The 19,607-nt window shown below is 41.0% G+C and overlaps 2 protein-coding genes across 2 annotated transcripts in view; both read right to left on the reverse strand.

The window, feature by feature from the left end:
• The window catches only part of IFTAP (intraflagellar transport associated protein), a 526,063-nt gene that overhangs the window by 215,713 nt on the left and 290,743 nt on the right, over positions 1-19,607 (reverse strand). The window lies entirely within an intron of this gene.
• Positions 1-19,607, reverse strand: part of PRR5L (proline rich 5 like) — a 46,989-nt gene that overhangs the window by 26,994 nt on the left and 388 nt on the right. The gene's annotated exons all lie outside the window — the stretch shown is intronic.

Raw genomic sequence — 19,607 nt, forward strand, 5'->3', positions numbered from 1 at the left:
AGCCCCGTACGCTTAATTAATCACACTCTGCATAAACTCATCACAAGTCTCTATTTAGTGGATAAACCCAGCCCTGTACGGTTAATTAATCACACTCTGCTTGAACTCATCACAAGTCTCTATTTAGTGGATAAACCCAGCCCTGTGCGCTTAATTAATCACACTCTGCTTGAACTCATCACAAGTCTCTATTTAGTGGATAAACCCAGCCCTGTACTGTTAATTAATCACACTCTGCGTAAACTCATCACAAGTCTCTATTTAGTGGATAAACCCAGCCCTGTACTGTTAATTAATCACACTCTGCGTGAACTCATCACAAGTCTCTATTTAGTGGATAAACCCAGCCCTGTACGGTTAATTAATCACACTCTGCATAAACTCATCACAAGTCTCTATTTAGTGGATAAACCCAGCCCTGTGCGCTTAATTAATCACACTCTGCTTGAACTCATCACAAGTCTCTATTTAGTGGATAAACCCAGCCCTGTACGGTTAATTAATCACACTCTGTGTGAACTCATCACAAGTCTCTATTTAGTGGATAAACCCAGCCCTGTACTGTTAATTAATCACACTCTGCATGAACTCATCACAAGTCTCTATTTAGTGGATAAACCCAGCCCTGTACTGTTAATTAATTACACTCTGCGTGAACTCATCACAAGTCTCTATTTAGTGAATAAGCCCCTAAGGGTTAAAAGTGTCTTTTTTTATGTTTACCAACAAAGGTCTGTGTCACGGAGGTTCCAGGAACAGAGTATTGCAAAGTTTATTTTGGGGAACTAAAACCCAGCCTTTGTCACTAGCCCAGCACTTCCTGAGTCATACATTCAAAGTGTGACATTAACACCTTCCTTCCATGAAGCTATGCAGGCTCATTGCAATCTTTTTTTAATTTGTGCTTTACGATTCTAAAACTTTTACCACTCACAGCTAAAAAATGTAACAAACAGGATAACAATTACACAGCAATGTCTTAGGGTGTCCACCTTCCTTGCAAAAAACAAAACAAATACCAGCCGTACTAATTAGCATCATTAATTATGTGTTACATCACCAGATGTTACATAAAATCACAAGAAGTGACATAAGAGAAATTGTTTTAGATAGAGTAAATCCCTTAATCAATAAAAAAAAAAAACTACTTACATTGTGTGTACTATGTGTGATTGCACATGTATTATGTGTGCAAAGCGGTGTGTGTATACTGATTCAGAGTGTGTGGCAGTGAGTATACTGTGTCAGAGTGTGTTTAGTTTTGCGTTGTGTGTATACTATGCATAGCCATGTGTGTATTTTTGTGTATGCTATCTAAATGAGTGTGTGTGTATAGCAGTGTGTGTTTTTATATAGCAGCATGTTATTCTGTGTATATGTTGTCCAAGTGTACATACAGTAGTGTAGGAATACTGTGTATGAGTTTGTGTGTCATTGTGTGTGCAGGGCCAGCGCTACCATAAAGCGGCACAGGAGGCCACCTTAGGGCGCTCCGGCCCGGGGGCGCAAATATCCAGTTGACCATAAGGAGAGAAGTGCACAGCACTTATCTCCTGATAGTCATTACCTGTAGCATGGCCGAGCGCCAGTACCTGTTACAGATCCGCATTTCCTGTATAGCTCCCTCGCGCGCCCTGTAGGGGTCCTGGGAGTCGGAATGTGACGTCATATTCCAAATCCTAGGCACCACTGCGGGGCGCACGAAGGAGCTATACAGGAAATGCGGATCTGGGTCAGAGCTGCTTCAGAGGAGCACTGCGACAGCCCACTGAACCCCAGGCTGGGGATCCACTCCAGGTTTCCAGAGGGTAGGGACTGGGTGGATTGAAAAAAGTGAGAGAGAGAGAGAGAGTGTGTGTGTGTGTTTATTTTCCTCAATACTGTCCCTCCCTTCCACCATTGCCGCAGTCCCACATACTGCTGCCCTGCTTCCTCAATACAGTTACCAACCCCCTCCCACCATAGGCCCCAGTCCCCCACAATGCTGCCCTAACCCCCGCAATACCACCCCTGCCCTCATACTGTTCCTATTCCCCCCAAACATAACCCCAGTTCCCCACAATACTGTCCCTATCCCCCTTCCCACCATAGCCCCTGTCCCCCACAATACTGTCCCTATCCCCCTCCCACCATACCCCAGACCCCTACAATACTGTCCATATCCCCCCTCCCACCATAACCCTTGTCCCCCACAATACTGCCCCTGCCCCAATACAGTTCCCTTCCCCCCACAATAGCCCCAGTCCCCCATAATGCTGCCCTGCCCCTCAAAACTGTCCCAATCCCCGCCACCATAGCCCCAGTCCACCACAATGCTGTCCTACCCCCCACAATACCGCCCCTGCTCCCCTATACTGATCCTATCCACCTCAACATAGCCCCAGTCCCCCACAATACTGCCCCTGCACCCCCCACTAAAGCTCCAACCCCCAAAATACTGTTCCAATCCCCCGACCATAGCTCCATATTCCACAATACTGTTCCTATCTCCCCCCACCATAGACTCAATCCCCCACAATACTGTTCCTATCCCCTCACTAAGGCCTCTGTCCCACACAATACTTCCCATATCCCACCACACTGAAGCACCATTCCCCACAATACTTTTCCTAACCCTACCACTAACACCCCAATCCCCTACAATACTGTCCCTATCCCCCCCACACTAAAGAATCAATCCCCCACAATATGGGCCCTGTCCCCATACTAAAGAATCAATCTGCGGCAATACGGCCCTTGCCCCATCACATTAAAGCTCCAATCCCCCCTGTACTGCCCCTATTCAAGTCCATATTACACCCACAATACTGCCTCTATTCCCCAATACTACTACTAAAGCCCAAATCCCCCACAATACCGCCCCTATTCCACCCACGCTAAAGTCCCAATCCCCCCCACAATACTGCCTCTATTTCCCGATACTACTCCTATCTCCTCTTGACTAAAGTCCCTGTCCCACACACACAGTACTGCCCCTATCCGCCTACTAAAGCCTATTGTACAGCGCTACAGAATTTACTGGCGCTATATATATCATAATAATAATAAAGTCCCTATCACACACAATTCTGCCCCTAACCACCACGCTAAAGCACAGTGACACAGAAAGGGGCTGGTGGGCAAGTAAGAGGCACTACTAAAGGGGAAGTAACACACACAGGGATAACATATTCAAGAGGGGATATGTAACACTAGTGGGGATTAAGACATTCAAAAGATGTGTTATGAGGCACACAGGTGAAGATACATTTTTTGGGGGACAGGGACAGGGCAGCAAAATGGATATTCGCCTGTGTAGCCAAAAATTATTGCACCGGCCCTGTGTGTGTGTGTATATAGCAATGTTAATAGATGTTGATATTTTGGTTCCATTTCTCTCTCCACTCTCCCAGAGTCCAGTCAGGAACAAATACCAGTTTTGCATGACTAGTATTTTTGCAATGCCGGCAGTGACCAGACAGCCTCAAATACAGGCCATGCGGCAACCCTGCATTTTTATTATCATTATTGCCATTTATATAGCGCCAACAGATTCCGTAGCGCTTTACAATATAAGTGGGGTATTTAACTATAAATAGGACATATGACAATTACAAGAAAACTTACAGGAGTGATAGGTTGAAGAGGACCATGCTCAAACAAGCTTACATGTCATTCTCAGTGACGTACATACCGCTGTCGGAGGGCCAGTCACTCCCGTAGCAAACCGCCAGGGCCACCGTTCAAGGGGTGCATCGGGTGGCCCATGCTGTTAGGGCCACCCGATGGAGATAGATTGTCAGGGGGCCCGGTCAGCCCTGGGCCCTTTACCAGCGCGACCGGGCCCCCTGTGATGACATCACACTCTGTGAGGAAGTGACTGTATGTGTCTGTGTGTATCTGTATGTATGTATGTGTGTGTGTCTGTCCTGTATGTATGTGTCTGTCTGTATGTGTGTATGTGTTTGTCTGTATGCCTGTCTGTTTGTATGCATATGTGTCTTGTGGGTGTGTGTCTGTCTGTGTGTATGTATCTATCTGTCTGTATGTGTCTGTGTGTGTGTGTCTCTATGTATGTATGTGTGTCTGTATGTATGTGTGTGTGTGTGTCTGTCGGGGGGGAAGTGGGGGAGGGGTCCCACAGATCAGTTTTGCACCAGGGCCCCATGGATTGTGTGTACGCCACTGGTCATTCTACTTACCATGTTAGCCCCAAGAGCAGTGAGGGGCCAAAATTAAAGTATAGTAAGGGTTAATAAATTAAGTTTGGATGCACATGTCGTTAGTGTAACCACAGAACAGATTTTATACCAAACACATTTAAATTAGAACATTGTGTCAGATACATCTTATTTGAAACCTCCCAAGAGAAGCCGGCAGACAAAACTACAATTGTGACATCTGTGTACACACTCACTTTTATGCAGCACAAGTTATTTGTGGGAAAGTTCACGATTTACTAACTCTTTTTAGCCACCAAGAGAGATTATATAGCATATAGTCAGTAGAATGCCACTAGTTCATTTCATCGCTAACCCTGACATCCGAAAGTTATAAAAGGTTATGCAACTTGGGATATGTGGTTCAGAAACATCTACACTGCCAAGGTTAGCCACTACTTTCAAAGATTCCAGAACACAAAACAAATGCCTTCCTTATGCTCGGCAGTGTATTTGCCACTAAAGACGTGCTCGAGATTATACAGGGAATGCATCAAGTGCCTGAAGTGGGATATTAGAGAAATAAATAGCAAGCCTGACCCAGGTCTAATACTGGTACTGTTACGGAATGAGGAAGTGATAATCCAAATGCTGTCCACATGGTGTTAATACAATTATTGACATGTCGATTTCCTCCCACTGGAGCTAGACAGAGGTGACCCTCTTAACCTCTACCGGCTTGCTTTCAGCATAAGTCTGGATATCCTGCCATGATGCTTGCCCTGATCTTAATAGGCAATTCTGTCTAGGTCCCTTAAGGAGGAGCTGACACTTCTTTGGAAATTGCACCATTGAGTAAAACATAGATATGCATATAAGACTTGTGTTAACTTTTTGATGAGATAATGGTTTTTCTTTTAAAAGATTTAGCAGATTACCAGGGCAAGATAAAGAGTTGTAAAGTATAAAACTAAATGAGTTGAAAGAGCATCTTAGAAATATATATGTAGGGGTAAAAATACATATAATTTTTATAATTCTGGTAAGTAACATTTCTTTCTGTTGGCTTGGTTAATAGATAACTAGTAGGAGTCTTCTTAAAAGAGAGAATCCAGCAGCAACGTACAGGTCAGCTAACGCAGGTGTCCATGTGGGTTTTAATCACTAAAACTTAAATTATGGAGAAATGACAAGGAGAGAAGGGATAGGCTATCAGATGTTGTGGACTGCATCTCCCATAATGCTGTTAAAACATCAGGGGAGATGTAGTCAACAACATATGTAGTGCCGGAAGTTACCTAGGCCAACAACAGCAACAGTGGAGAATTATTCCAGTTTTCTTATCTTGGACTACAATTTGAATTCCCTTGACAATTCTCCACGAGTATTCAGTTTAGTGTAGAATGTCTTTTGACCTGGATAACGTTGGAAATTTACAAAAATGTAGTAAGTTTGATCATTAAAATTTATAGCTGAAGAAAAAAAGATTTAGCAAATACACATACCAGACTTGTCGACATGCCAATAGAACCAAGCGTGCTATTGCAGAATACAACTTCCTCTCTGTACAGGCTTTATAACAGTTTAGTACATTTCCCATATTGTGAAACAAAGAGGAATCTGAGAATCCGTGTGCGTGCTTGCTTGTTGCACATCAGGTCAAAGGACCTGGGTATTAAATGTATACAATGCTGTTATTACATCTCTTAAAAGAATTCTAAGTTACAGTTTAGCTCTCATATCATTTAATCATTAACTCTAGGAGGTGACAATCGAAACACAAAAGGTTGTTTTGGCCAGAATGACAATAGGACTAGAATTTGTGCTGAGTTGGAGGTCAGTAGAGGGGAATCATTTACTGTGGAGCCAAATCTACAGAGCAGAATTCACTCAAACCATTGGACAGACGGAGTAGGTCAGTTAGTGATGGTACCAACTAAACACTTGATTTAATGCTTTAACTCATTTGTTAGAAAGGTTTCTCAAATGATTTAGCTAGAGCAGTTACCATTAAAGTCTAAGGACTTTGTTTTCTATGAATCACAGTATTTTGTTAGTACCGAATCATTTGGAATCATCCAACTGACTCTTAGTGATTTCATTTGTAAAGTGTGAATTATTAGAAATTCAAAGAGAACTCAGACTTCAAAATTTTAGGCAAAAATAGCCAAACTGGACTAATTCTTCAGGTCAGCTATGTTTTAGTCCGGCTATATGTCGGTGATGTACAATTTTTACATATTTCAAAATATGCCACAGTCCAATTTTTCCCCAGGCATAACCAGGGCATAGGATTGACATTTATTTTATGTCTCCCCTCTTAACGCTCCCTAGAATCCTTGTCTTTGTCTAAACCCAATACCTTGCTGCTCTCACATTTATGCCCCTTCCTTAAAGGTGCACTATAGACACCAGAACCACTACAACTGAATGTAGTGGTTCATGCACCAATAAACTGCCCTGCATTTTGAGCATTTTAAATTCTTAGAAACCCCAGTGTTTACATTGCTCAAGTGGCTGTCACTCCGAGAGTCATTAAAGAGACTTGGGCTTCCTGGATTCCATCCTGCAAAGATTGCAGGACCAAGACCATTGTTCAACATCTCAGCATGGAGACACCGAAAGCTCCCCATAGAGATGCATTGATTGGATGATTGGCACAGTATGTCGATTTGCAGAGCATGTGCGTTACTTTGTGCAAAAACAGAATTTGATTGACAAGAAACTAAAATTGTCATGCTTATCAATGGTATATGGGTCATTACCACACTTTAATACAATCCATCACATACAAGTGGCATATATTGGAAATACAGATTACAATTTAAAAGGACACTCTGGGCACATAATCACTTTTTTCTCACTGAAGTGGTTATGGTACCTGGAGTGCCCTAGTGCTATTTTCAAATGCATTAACACTGCGGTCCCAGGTTGTCTACAGCCCTGCCACTTACTCCTGCTCAGGATAATGCTCATTAGTCTGAGCAGCAATGGGCTGCAGTGATTTGCCGAGAGTTTCACTGCTCTCCATTGATGATGTGAGTGGTATGCCTATGGCGAATTGTAAATCCACCTTAGCTATACCTCCAGTGTGGGCTGTGCTGCCGCCTGCTGGGAATCCTCCTTAAATGTTAAACTATTGAAAAAATGGTTTAACACTAAGCCATAAATCAGGCGCGGGGCATTCCAGGCACCATGTTTACTTCAATTATGTGAAGTGGTTATGGTGCCTACAGTGTCCTCTTAACAGTAAATACAATTAGTAGAGATGTGATAATTCTACTTTATGGGTGTCTGTCTGGTTTACACTTCATCTTTTTATTGATGTGGTGAAGATTGTTTACATATCTTGTATTAAATAACTAAGGTGTAGGAAACAATGACTGGCGAACATTAGAAAGAACGTTTAAGAGAAAGGCACACAGCGTAGGAAATGCAGACAGGAAAAGTAAAAAATAAAATTAAAAAATAGACATATAGAACATAGGAAATATAAACTACGCAAATAGCCAGACAAATAGCAAGACATATTTTTTTGAAAACTGTAATTGCTAAAAAAAAACCACAACTCTCTGATTTGATATTTTATACATAACTAGCAATATAAAGGATTAATATGCCGCCAGAGAGATAAGATCCTGGGAAACCACCTCAGGGGTAATTAAAACACAATTCGATTGTCTCTTTTATTTCTTTCAGCGATAGCCGCTCTGTGTGCCTTGCACCATTCGGCACTGCATGTACAATGAGACCACGTTCACAAACATTGTGATCTTCCCAATTGACAGAGAAAACTTGCAAACAAAATGTAGACGGTGATTGTACTGCAATATGTCGCAGCAATTTCGCGACCGTGTGAACGGGTTCTGAATGATTCAATGAACACCATTTTGTGCAATTCGTCTCAAGGATGATGCACACAGTGTGAATAAAAATATAACACAACGACTAATTACCATACAAGACAGGGCCGCAGTTTGTATCAAAGTGATCACTGTATTGAAATATATAACGGTAACGTAACCGTTTATTGTAAAGTGCTCCGTTAATATTTACACTCAAGTGTAGATGGATCATCAAATCAGGAAGCTGAAATCCAAAAGGTTTACATTTTAGTTAAAACACCCAAACTATGACTAGAGTTGGGAATGTTTCCAAATCCTCTAGTTTTGCCTAAGACTTGCAGGTCGCTTTTCAATTTCAATTTAATTTTTACTGAATAAATCAGATACATTTCTTTTTTGAATACATGATTAGAAGCACACAAGGAGAGATTGGCAAATTGCACACAGATCTGAATACTTTGAGTTTGAAACTAACAAGTAATAACAAAGGTTACTGTGTATATTTTATATAAATTGGCTTTGATTTATGATTATTTTGGAGGGTTTTCATTATATAAAATTCATCAATTGATGCCGTAACCGCTTATATGTTAATATTTCATGTGACAGAAGAAAAAGCTTCCTGTCTGCTGTAATTGTGCCATTTCAGTCATCGAAGAATACCGAGCTAAATACTGGACATTCTTTGCATAAACGTTAAAGGGACACTAAGACGTTGTATTTTAATTTTTGCTTAATTCAGGAGACCGAAAGATAAAATAGCACAGGTGCCTTAGTGATATAAAACAGCCATGAGTCAGTCATAGTTGCCAAGTGTCCTGAATTTACCAGGACAATCCCAAATGTTGGGCTTCTTTCTCTGAAAAATTAGTCCTGGGACCTGTCCCACATTCCAGAGGCGGAACTACATACAGTGGAAGCAGGGGACAGATGGGTTAAATACGGTCTTGCACAGTGGATTGGATTGTCTCTCTGTTAACTAGAAAGTGGCTTGATACAATGTGGCATCACTGTCCTCATACAAACCCCCCTTTATACTATACGCCGCTAGCTTCCTATCTGAGAAATCCTTCTAAACCCATTCACTCTCTCTTCCCATGTAAACACACTGGATACCCTAACCTTTCTTTATTACCACCAACCACACTGCGACAATCTATGAGATCACCCAAAACATGATTGACAGGGACACTCAGCGGACACTTAATTCTCACCCCTGGGGACCATACTGATCCCAAAAGTACTAACAAATAGCTTTCTGCTTTTCTACTGGAAATGTTTAAAAAGTCACACTGGACATATTTTACTCCATTTTTATTTTCCAAAGGGGACTTGTCCCAAGATGAGAGCAAGATTTACTTAGGCTCAAGTGCAGATGGATCATCAAACCAGGAAGATAAAATCCAAAATGTTTAAGGTTACCCTAGGTAGCTACCTACAGCTCAGGGATCAGACAGGGGCCCCGGAACTATGAATGTCCTTGGCCCCATTAACCATCCCTATGTAAAGAATGAAGGGGAGCCCATAAACAGGTAACCTGCCTGGGGCCCCACAGGCTCTTAATCCTTATTTTGCCTAATACAGTAATTGTTTTAAATTAACTCAGATCTATTATAATGCCTTGGGCAATGCACGGTAGTAACCCTTATGGGCAAGGTACATTCCTTTAGTAAAGAGGTTCTTAAAAGGGAACGGTCAGTCCCAGGATTTTTAATATTATCCTTACATTTAACAAATATGTACTTGTGAGGGGTAAAAAATATTATACAAAAATATCACACCTCTTAATTCTGTAAATGTATGCCACCATTTTAGCTCCCTGTCCATCATTGCTATAAATTCTGTGAATGGCATATACAATTATGAGTTTAAAGGGTTCTCTGATTGTTAACGGAGCGCTGCATCATTTTGGGGGTTTTGGATTATTGTTATAAACTCTGTCCTTTGCACTTGACAGGCAGCATAGTGAAAGCATACAGGGAAGAGAAGAAATTAGAAACAAGATAATGATGTGATTTACTAAGTCTTTTAATATACATTGGTATAAAAATCATAAAAATTTCATGAAACTAAGGTAAACAATTTATAGATGATTTTCAATGTTTTATTTAAAGGACCACTATAGTGTCAGGAAAACAAAGTGGTTTTCCTGACACTATAGTGCCCTGAGGGTGCCCCCCCACCCTTAGGGTCCCCCCCTCCAGTGGCGCTGACATTAAAACACATTTAGCAGTTTACCTTATTCCAGCGCCGGGCTCCCTCAGCGCTGGTGACCTCTCCTCCCCTGCCGACGTCAGCTCCCTCTGCCGACGTCAGCGGAGCCGAATGCGCATGCGCGGCAAGTGCCGCTCGTGCATTCAAGCTGTCAATAGGAAAAGCTGTCAATAGGAAAGCATTTCTCAATGCTTTCCTATGGACGCTCTGCGCAATGGAGGCATGATATGCCTCCAGCGTCGCAGATGCGCCTCTAGTGGCTGTCCGGAAGACAGCCACTAGAGGCTGGCTTAACCCTGCAATGTAAACACTGCTCTGTTTACATGTGAAGGGTTAAAAGCTGAGGGACCTGGCACCCAGACCACTTCATTGAGCTGAAGTGATCTGGGTGACTATAGTGTCCCTTTAATGGTGTAAATCCCAGAGATAAGGACGTTTACCTTTAGCATCGACTTTATTTAAATCGTCTGAATTGGCAATATTTGGTATTATTACTGAAACCAAATCAATCTGTTTTTTGTAAAGGTCAAAAATCAGGTAAGTCATCTTAGCAAAATGGAATTAATTCAGAGCCACCTTCTTTCTCTGCTATAGATTTCAGTTTCTTTCCTATTAACCTGCATGACTAGGTAGTAACAGCAAAGAATACCAAGTAGTGACCTTGACACTAACTGCACTGACCTTCATATATCGTTGGAAGCCCAAATTGAGGGGCGTAACCCAATAATCCCAAGGCACGATCTGCCCAAATGGATCTAATCTTGAGTGAGATACCAACATCTAAGTCATAATATTCGTTATATTTTTAATTTTGCAAACATACGATTTTTAGCTATCCCCTAACATTTCTCTAGTCCTATGACATTTCATGACACAGTTTCTTATAATTGTTTGTTGGAGAGAGACATTGTACTGTATACTGAAGAAGAAGAAAAAACGTGTCATTTTATCGCACTAGATGCACATTTTTGCATTTTCCTTTTTAGAGAAGCAAGCGGGCAAACAAAGTTATGTGTCTCTCTAAGCTTGCAAATACAGTGGTTTTATTCTCTAAACAGCAAGTTGTAGTACATAAAAAAAATAAAATCTCCAACACACCTACAGACACGGCCTGGACAATATCTTACAATTCTGTTCTCAAATCACTATAATTCCATAACTCCAAACATGTCAATGGACATAGAGGTACTCTTTAATGCTAGGGGTGTGGCTGTTCTGTGAAATGTTTGGTGATTAACTGATAAGATTTCATACAACAAAAATGTAATTTATAAAAAGAACAATATATCTTATTTACACAGACTGATTTCTAAACACATTTATTGTAGTGTAAAGACACATTACAGGGAGTATTATTGCTGCGGAGCTCTGTTATACACTCAGACACATTACTGGGAGTATTATTGCTGCCGAGCTCTGTTATACACTCAGACACATTACTGGGAGTATTATTGCTGCCGAGCTCTGTTATACACTCAGACACATTACTGGGAGTATTATTGCTGTGGGGCTCTGTTATACACACAGACACATTACTGGGAGTATTATTGCTGTGGAGCTCTGTTATACACTCAGACACATTACTGGGAGTATTATTGCTGCGGAGCTCTGTTATACACTCAGACACATTACTGGGAGTATTATTGCTGCCGAGCTCTGTTATACACACAGACACATTACTGGGAGTATTATTGCTGTGGAGCTCTGTTATACACTCAGACACATTACTGGGAGTATTATTGCTGCCGAGCTCTGTTATACACACAGACACATTACTGGGAGTATTATTGCTGCGGAGCTCTGTTATACACTCAGACACATTACTGGGAGTATTATTGCTGCCGAGCTCTGTTATACACTCAGACACATTACTGGGAGTATTATTGCTGCCGAGCTCTGTTATACACACAGACACATTACTGGGAGTATTATTGCTGTGGGGCTCTGTTATACACACAGACACATTACTGGGAGTATTATTGCTGTGGAGCTCTGTTATACACTCAGACACATTACTGGGAGTATTATTGCTGCGGAGCTCTGTTATACACTCAGACACATTACTGGGAGTATTATTGCTGCCGAGCTCTGTTATACACACAGACACATTACTGGGAGTATTATTGCTGTGGAGCTCTGTTATACACTCAGACACATTACTGGGAGTATTATTGCTGCCGAGCTCTGTTATACACACAGACACATTACTGGGAGTATTATTGCTGTGGAGCTCTGTTATACACTCAGACACATTACTGGGAGTATTATTGCTGTGGAGCTCTGTTATACACACAGACACATTACTGGGAGTATTATTGCTGTGGAGCTCTGTTATACACTCAGACACATTACTGGGAGTATTATTGCTGCCGAGCTCTGTTATACACACAGACACATTACTGGGAGTATTATTGCTGTGGAGCTCTGTTATACACACAGACACATTACTGGGAGTATTATTGCTGTAGAGCTCTGTTATACACTCAGATACATTACTGGGAGTATTATTGCTGCGGAGCTCTGTTATACATTCAGACACATTACTGGGAGTATTATTGCTGTGGAGCTCTGTTATACACACAGACACATTACTGGGAGTATTATTGCTGTGGAGCTCTGTTACACACTCAGACACATTACTGGGAGTATTATTGCTGAGGGGCTCTGTTATACACTCAGACACACCAACAATATGGAGCTCCTAGAAAAGAGGGACATTAAGACAGAAAATGGACAGAGGGATTTGGGCCCTAAATGGGGACTGTCCCTCCTTAATAGGGACACTTGGGAGGTATATAATTCATGGAATAAACTTCCAACAGCAACGGTTTACTGTATATGCTATTCATAGCTCACTCACAGCATACTTTCTGTAGATTACGGACGAATGAGCACATTAAACACTAGGAGTGTGCGGAATCAGATTAAATGTGGATTCTGACAACTGGGTCAGGACACGTACACTTAGGGCAATGGGTGCGCTGTGAGGGGGAGGCTATAAAAAGGAAGGGAATAATCAGGACAGATGAGCAGGACTGAGCGAGACTGCTGAGGAAGGGGTCACATGGGGTCAGGGAAGGGGGGTTAATTATGGAGAGTCCAGGAATTCAGCAGTGCCTAGGTGGGATTTTAGGAGTTTGTAAGTAAAGTGTAAACCAGAAAAGAAAGATGATGGGTGGGATTTATAAGAGTGCTGAAAAGAGATTAGTGGGCTTAAGTTTAAAAGTAGAAAAACATTTGTAGCTATGGATTCTAATGGTATCCATGATAAATGTTCCACTTTGCCATTTTTTTATTTATTGTTTAAGCATGCCGTTTGTTTTTTGGGAACGTTTGGTACTGATACTGTGACAGTGAGATCATTTGATGCATTATACAAGCTGGATTCTCAGAAAGCAATATTTAATGTCATAAACCGCTCACAAATGGCTTGGTCAAAAATGATACCTCGCATCATTGGGAGGTATGGGACCAGACAGGAGGAGGGGCGGCTTTCTGGAGGTGTGCTAGTAATACGGTTTGTAGTCCAATCTCTGAATTTTTGGGATATATATAAAACTTGTGGGGTGGGGCAGGGCCTGACCTTCATGGCGGCAGGGCACATTTTGCCAGAACACCTCGCTTAGCCACCAACTTGCCTGATTTCTGAGCCTCTTGGGGAACTTGCCTGACTCAGGTTGAATCCTGCTGCTCTGCTACCATATGGGGTTGCTTATGGCAACTTGAAAATTAAGCTCATGTGTAATCTATGGAGGTCAAGGTGAGGCCTAGTGCGGTTGCTGCTGGACCCAAGTTGATCCCTCCTGCTCACCAGTGGGGGTGATCCTAGTCCACACCTTCGGATGCCCCATTACTTCTCTTAAGGGCCCTGCGGCTGGCGCTACGCCAAGATGTTGAATGCCGCATCCCACCCAGACTCCAATGACAAAGGAGCTACAACCCCACAATACACTCAACCACATATTTGCAGACTTCTGGACCAGGCTGCACCAGCAAATGCGTTCTCCTTAGCACCTCCAGCTGCCAGATAGTTCATTCTAGCCAACACCGCTTGAGCTTATCACAAAGCGGACAGAAGCGAATTCTGTGGGTGCCCGACCAAAGCAACAGACACCATCACTCTTCCTCACAGCGGGAGCTGCATCCAGAAATTCCTTCGGCATGAGCCCTGGAGAACCATACCTGGGACATTCCTTGGGGGTGGGAGGGGTTGCGCTGGAAAGGTACCCCTGGGCATTATGGCTTCTTATCCTCTACTCACAAGCTACATCGCCCAAGACACAACTCGGTCAGGGTATAAGACTATGTTTTTTACTCAAACATGACTGTACAATACCCTTGGAGGGTATAGGCTGAGCTGAACCATCCTGAGTTGGGCTTAAGATGCAGAGGGCCTTTTGTTTCTTTTATCCTTTATTTTATTTGTTATGCTTTTTGTTACTCCTGGTGTTCTGTTAGTCACTAGCCTGTCACCAAACCTAAGAGGGGCATCCTGGGTGGGAACAAGTGCAACCATGCTACCTGGTTTGATTAACCTGCTATGCTTCTCTAACAATGTCCTTGGCATTTATTGGTTTATCTAAACTTGCTGTCTCCTACTCATTATGCAGTCGGACATATTGTTTTTCTTGCTTATACCACATGTTGTATAACATAAAAAAGTGTGTTGCCTACAGGACATAGTTGTATAAGCATTTCTATTCTTCTTTACTCCTGGTACTGTCTATATTACTCTGTACGATAACCTTTGCACAGCAAAAACAAAGAATTACAAACAAAAAAAACTGTGGGATTGCACCGATAAACTCTACAATAACCCGTTGTGATTACGGTGTTTAGAATGTCCCTTTAAATTCAAACCACTGCTTGTTATTGACCAAGGTTTGCAGCATTCTCCTAACTTAGAAATGTAAATAGAACCCATAATATTAGCAAGCGCCCACATTAAAAACACGGACTGTGATAATGTGATGGAGGCTAAAATAGTGAAGGCAGAGCCTCCTTTAGATGGTAAGCTCATGGGCTATCTAACTTCGTATTAAAGAGCTTCAGTGGCTAGATCTCAGCTTACAGGCAGGGCCATCTCTACCTTTTGCATTTGTCTGTGTATATTGTTCGTTTTTCCCGAATTGTACAGCGCTGCGGAATATGTTGGTGCTTTACAAATACCAGTAATAAAGAAATAAAGAAATACTGCGCGTGTTACATTAAAAACAAAATAGAAAAACTTTGCACACGGACGAAGTCTTGTTCTGAAGATTAAACGTGCGTGCACAATGAATTTCATATAATACGCAATACCGAGACTAATAAACAAGTTCAAAGTGGCACTAATTACATCAGGTAATCACACACAAAAGAAAATGAGTTTCATTATTCTACATTCACATCCCTATAATTATTTGAATAGGATGATTTTTTTTTTTTTTTTTTAGAAACTTTCACCTTTGCTTGATACAGCTTAGTAAGTTGGTGTACATATTATTAACCCTGTCAGTGACTTCAGGGGAACGGAGGAGAATTTGCAACGGAATGGCTAGTCTTAGGCCAAAATAGCTCAATGGATGGAGACTTTTCAAGTACAATTTTCCACAATTACTGGTTTAGCGAATTACCCTGGAGCCTCGAGATGGATAAAGCAAAAGGGACACATATTTTATTTGCCAGTACAAGGTTTGTAAAGGAAAAAAATGCAAGTTATTTTACTGTTTGCGTTGATTTTTGTGTTTTTGTTTTGTACGTTATTCCTTTTTGCAATATATTGATATGTTGTTAAAAACATTCAAATATGGTTGTTCGTAGTCCGGTAGCCGAGGGGTTAATGGGTGACACTGGTTATCTTGTGTAATAGGAGTAAACAAACAGCTATGAACCTTATGCAGATATTAACAGATAGAACTGCGTGATCACAAAAAAAAGCATCCTATGGGGGGTGGGGGCGGCAGAATGTGTGCTAAATAGGAAGCTTTAAGGTCAATTTTAAATGGCCTAAGGATCACCCATCCTCCCACCCAAAAACCTGCCAAAAGGGCAATGGCATGCAAAAAGAAAGTGATATCTATCTGGCAAAACGTTTGGGCTTGTTATTTAAATCTGTAACATTGTCATGTGTTTAAATATTTGCAATATATTCAGCAGTGCTATCAAGCAGACATAACAGACAACAAAAACACAGGTAATCTTAGAGTTGCCGGATCCCCCATTTATTTACATTACTTTTCCTGAGGACAATGCATGAAAAGTGCTAACGTGTTACATGTAGAATTTATACGGTACAGAAAAAAAATTGATTAATCAATGCAGCCTGTTACGCGTTGCTCAATGAATTGACTGAAATTCTGCAGCATAAATATGTTACATACGGCAAGATGTCACTTTCCAGGACCAGCCAACAGCATGTACACTAACAAGGTTATTTACCAACGTGAGAACTCAAAGTTAATTTCAAATTTAAGGTTAAAATAGCCGCACTGGAAAAATTCTCTAACTCAGCTATGTTTCCAGATCGGATACTCTGGCCTTAAATTTGAAATCCACTTTTGAATTCTAACTTTACTAAATAACTCTGCAAATTGTTGTAAATCAAAAAACCACAACTGGACATTCAAGGCCAAAGTAGTCAACTCGATTTTTTTTTTTTTTTTTTGCCAGATCAACTATTTTACCCTGTATTTTGCCATCAAAAATATAATCCTCTACAATTCGGACTTTAGTTAATAAATCTGTGTATTTACTCGATATCTCCCAATCTTTGGAGTACACTGGAACACAAAAAAATAATAATATGAAAAACATGGTGATAACCGATTTCAAACCAATTTGAAAATATTGTTTTTTCAAAGCGGTTGCACATCCATAAAAGTAGGTCATATGTGAAAACTCCATAGTATGCATTTTCTGCAAACTAGTTTGTCAATTTCTACGAGAATGATAAATGAGCACCGACTGGTTCTTATTTAAATCAAAAGATATTAAATAGTTTTGGGAAAAATTGGCTTCACTCATAAGTATAAAACCACACTTTGTTCCAGTGGGGGAAACCCTTCAATACTGGTGTCTTGTTTCTCCACGGAAAAAATGACACAAACATCTGTCTACATAACACATGTAGCGAGAAATATTTAGGTTTGAGTTACAGTGTCCTGCTCGGCAAAAAATGTAGTCGAGTCACAGTTACTGGGATGTCATGATGTCATATGAGGTCAAGATGACATCATTATAGTACCGAAAAGTTTTAGGCATGACAAACAAACAGCTGGACAGATTAAATATGCTGGGGGGGCCTTAAGATTTTCATGCAATGCAAATACCATTGTACATTTCAATTTTAGAGGATTTAACATTCCATTAATAATACACGAGGCATTTAATACACACTACTTAAAACAAAGACTTAACAGGTATTAAGTGTGTTTAATCCTCGTTTTAAATCCCAAGGACATAGATTTATTTAATTGTATTTCATTAGTTGTAAATCTAAAAATAATTTTAGAAGTTTATTGACTGAATTGAATTGTGACAAACTAAAATTGAGATGGCAAAAATGAAACAAAAAAATGATTATGATTAGAATCTATATGGCACCAACATAATTTGTAGTGCTGTACAATTATGCCAGTGACCACCTTCTCTCTGCCCGTGACCACCTTCTGTCCGTTGCTCGCACCCGTACAGCCAACTCACGCTTGCAGGAATTCTCGCGGGCGGCTCCCTTCCTATGGAATAGCCTGCCTACCGCCATCACACTCTCCCCTAGTCTTCAATCATTAAAGAAGGGTCTTAAAACCCATCTCTTTAGGAAAGCTTATGGCCTCCCAGAGTAACCTCTACCTCACATACCTGTCTCTTGCTCTCTCCTATAGGGCAGCACTCTCCTCCAGCCCTGCTTCACTCCCACCTTATTTGACTGATATTTCCTGTCCTAATGTGTTTTATACCCCATCTCCTATAGACTGTAAGCTCGTTTGAGCAGGGCCCTCGTCAACCTATCGTTCCTGTAAGTTTTCTTGTAATTGTCCTATTTATAGTTAAATCCCCCCTCTACTAATATTGTAAAGCGATACGGAATCTGTTGGCGCTATATAAATGGCAATAATAATAATAATAATAATGGAATGGTGATATTAGACAGCAAGTAACTGACATACAGAACAAGAGGTGACGAAGGCACAACTTAAATGAGCCTTCAATCTATGAGGATTTGAGGAAGGCGGATTTACACAGGTAGGTGTTTTGCCAGGGACACTTACTGGTGAGGCGGACTGACCAGGATTCGAATGTCACAGCATTGTAGTTTGAGCCTGAATTCTGGTTAGTGAATAAACTCTTAATTAGAGCACATTGAAAGCCGAATGTCTGCCGAATGGGTTTATTTACTAAAAGCTGAATTGTAGCAAATTAAAATATAAAAAGGCACAACTTAGTAAAAAGTTGCTAATCTGGAGAAAAAAAAAGCCCCAAGTCAGCTCTAGTCACAAGCTGACTATTTTTACCAGATTTTATTTCTCCATAATTCGGACTTTAATAAATACACTTCCCCCCCAAAATCTTCAAATTTATTTCGCAGATTAGAACGAACCAGGCGAGAATATCAGACTACCGTAAGCACCGAACACTCACATGTGGCCCAAATGTGTTAAAGTCTCAGCTTGATGCATTTCAGGTCTCAATGCGGAAAACAATTGTATACTATATAAAATAATGACTTATAAATGGAGAAAACAGGACAAGCACCAGTCATTAAGTCTACACATGTACAGATTCTACGTTTAAATAGTAGCTGTTATGTGACAGTGATGTTTTAATTACCCCCAATGTAATGAAGGCTAAATGTACACAAACCACTAGATCTGTTAATAATATACCAATGCTATAAGCAAACATTATAGATCACATTGTATCAAATACTTAAAATACAGTCAGCACAGGTCTGACAGAGGAATGTCAACAAGAGACTTGCACCAAATTCTCCTTTTATCAGGGAGATCACCCTGATGGAGTGCAGGGGTGGTCCAGTGGCAGGCCCCCAGCTGTTGTTTCCCATGATGCTCTGCGAGCCTGAGGTCCAGAATATTTCTATAAAAGTCACCATGTGCACTTCCATCAAAGTTCAGGCAGTGCTATAGAAACCATACGATAACAGAGAGCATGTGAAACTGGGTATCTCTAATCAGATCACAAGACCTTCAAGCAGTTCATTGTAAACTCATATAGAGTGCAACCTCATCAGACGCCCCAAGTTTATCCATGCCCCCCAGGACTCCCCCAGACATTTGAAAAGTTGGAACCAAATAGAAATAGCACTACATCCAATTGCTGTATCCAATTGCAATCATAAAATAACTAAGAGTTTAACACCAAGTTTATATATAATCCCAGAGCTGCCATTACCATAACCACTGAATGCTGA

Source organism: Pelobates fuscus, chromosome 12 (assembly GCF_036172605.1).
Source record: "Pelobates fuscus isolate aPelFus1 chromosome 12, aPelFus1.pri, whole genome shotgun sequence".
Taxonomy (NCBI): domain Eukaryota; kingdom Metazoa; phylum Chordata; class Amphibia; order Anura; family Pelobatidae; genus Pelobates; species Pelobates fuscus.